Here is a 3,028-nt window from a genome sequence, read left to right on the forward strand (position 1 = left end):
AGAAAAAAAAAACCCATTACAATGACATCTAGCATAAAACTACTTTTTTAATATATCTGTACCATATTGTGTACATGCTGCATTTACGTGAGCTTTGGCTGTGGTTCAGTGAGGCATTTTGGCCCCTCTGCCCTGTGCTGGTTGGTCTATTCATGCTCTGCCTTGCTGTCTCTTGGGCTGTGTTTGTCTTGGAGTAAAGGTTTGACAATGCTGTGTCTGTAATTCAGTCACTCTTCATCAAAAAGCCAGAACTCATCTTGAAGGTCCAATGTAATCCCCGGCATGAAACTCCTCCTGCTTATCTTGCTCTATGTGTGACGTTCCATTAGATACAGACACTGAGGAAAGAAATGAGTAATTTAGTATTCAATATAGCCCCATTTCCCTGTATTTACTGAAGAAGCATAGATATTTATCCTTTGACTTTGCGCAGTGTTGAGATTTAACTCTATCTTCAATGCCATGTATGGCTGTACTGAGCCACTCTACTGTTTATGTGAAAGTAATAAAAAGTAACAAATACTGTAAAAATGTTGCTGTAAATATTACTGTATTTCAATTGAAAGGTTTATTGCTGTATTTTAATGTAAAGTATTAAGTTACTGTATTTTCATGTATAGTACTTTTACTGTTTCTATGTTTTATATTGGGGCTTTTTTTTAATTGTTTATGTTTTTATATGTATATTATTATTTCCGGGTGGGTTTTTTTCAGTTCACAAATAGTTTCATTACCTTTCAACATATCAAAAGTAAATATTTTAAATCACAATTTCTACTGAGAAATTGTAAGCAATATTGTTAGTAATATGTTACTCTGATACAATAACAATCAAATTGCAGTACAGCACAGATACTTATTTAATTTAAATCACAGTCACACACCATTATTCAACATTTAAGCATAGCAGAGTGAAAGGGTCACCAAAATTACTGCAATTCATCCTGAAGGGAGCATGAGCATCTGTACTACACTGTGGTTAGACTAACTATTTGAAGGGAGGGGGGGCAACAAGACACAGGTGTAAAACATTAGGTTGGGGCAGGTCATCACACAGGAGGGAAACATGAACAAGGGCAGGAAATGTAGGACCTGAAATGAAACAATAAGACAATAAGAAACTTGACTGTCCTAGTCAAGAGTTGACATGTCAGCACAATCCCTCAAACATCTATAAGTCTGCATACATGGGGGGGGAGCATGGTAATGGGCACTGTTTCTTAGGGTTTAAGGATGTTTCGGGCTTAGACCACACTCAGTACGGAGTTCAGGATTTTTCTCCCCTTTGATGCTTTTTTATGCACTCTGGCCCTTGATTTACATTCAAAGTACACATCTTAATTGAAAATTTGAAATGTGTACATCAAAAAATGTCACAACTGGGGGTACTTCAAAAACTGCTTTCATTACACATGTATTGACTAGTTCTGTATTTATGTTAACAGTTTTGGAATGTAACTAGGTAATCTAATTAAGTGTTATAGGCAGCCTAAGTACAATTTTAAGGCTTGTGTACTTGAGTACTTCCATTTAATGCTATGTTTGTGGGCTACTTCACTCTTCATCTCAGAGGCATATGTTGTACTGCACTACATTTTTGTGACTGTATTAGTTACTTTACAAATTCAGATTATTAATACAAAATATAAATCAACTAATAATTATGATGTATTATTATAGATTAATCTAGGTCCATATTTCATAATAATTAACATACAGGTTATGTTACTCTGAAATGGGGCATTCACTATGGTAAATACTTTTATTTCTGGTTGGCTTTTCAAGTATATTTTGTTGTTCATACATTTGTACTAGTACTTGAATGATATTTTGAATGCAGAAATTTTACTTAAAACAGTATTTCTGCACTGTTGTTACTTTTACTTCAGTAAAAGATCAGAGTACTTCCATGAGCATATGTTAGTATATTGGAATTTTAAATGCTGTTTTCTTTCACTCATATAGCCTGTTTTCAGACCCATTTGATGCAGTGTAGTGTGTGCACTGTTTACCTCTCCATCAGCTTCCTGTCTGTCCCTGCTGTCACTCTGAGAAGAAAGTCTGTTTACACTTGGAGTTTTTAACATAGCAAAATAAATGTGTGAACTGTTTTAGCTAGAACTAAATCGGGGCTGTGTAAACAAAGAAGAATCTTTTTTTTTTTATATATAAGTGATTTTCATTTTTTGCAGAGTATGCAAGTTGAAATCACGAATAAGCCATCCCATGCTTTAAATAACAGTATTGGGGGCCTTAAAACCATAAACTTTGTATATGGGTTGTTTTAGAGAAAAACGGCTGCTAGTGGTGACACCACAGTAAATTAGCATACTGGCTTTCTTTGGCTATTCACCTGCTTTTGTTCCTTTTTTCGCCAATCAGCTGCACGTTAAAGAGGAACCACATGGCTACTTAAACAGCCGCTCCTGCGTTTAAAGTAGGCTAGAAATTGTTACTGCTACTTCTGGAAGCTGTGTGTTTTCATCACTGAATGAAGATGGAGCAGGAAAACTCATTGCAGAAGAACTAAATCAGGGCTGTTACAGCACAAATATTTGGCAGAAGCCAGATGCTCCTGGTCATACCAACGCCGATCTCACTTCCGATTCTGTAAGATATCAGAAATTATATCTACTGTAACATTTGAAGACAATAAAGAAATAGAAATGGAGAAGATCCGTAACTTTGACTGCAAATGCTACAGAAGAAGAAAGGAGAATTCTCTCCTTGGAACACAGTCGTGTAGCCTTTCTCCAGAGCTTATGTACATCATACAGATGGATTCTTTAGCTTTAATAATTGGACACCTTGAGGCAAACAGGCGTAGTAGTTATTTATGAAATAACTACATCCACCAAGAGGCCTGCAATGAAAAGAAAGCACCCCTGAACTTGTTATCTGATCAAGGCAATGAAGTCTGCAGGAATACTTTTAGTTTCTTATGGGGTGAGTTTTCATTAACGCCCAAGTTATCTACGTTACGTTAGTGTTCATTTAAAATCACATACAGGGATTACAAACTGTTTTT

This window comes from Plectropomus leopardus, unplaced genomic scaffold (genome assembly GCF_026936395.1).
Source record: "Plectropomus leopardus strain MGB_pleo_1.0 unplaced genomic scaffold, ASM2693639v1 Contig31, whole genome shotgun sequence".
In the NCBI taxonomy this organism is placed as follows: domain Eukaryota; kingdom Metazoa; phylum Chordata; class Actinopteri; order Perciformes; family Serranidae; genus Plectropomus; species Plectropomus leopardus.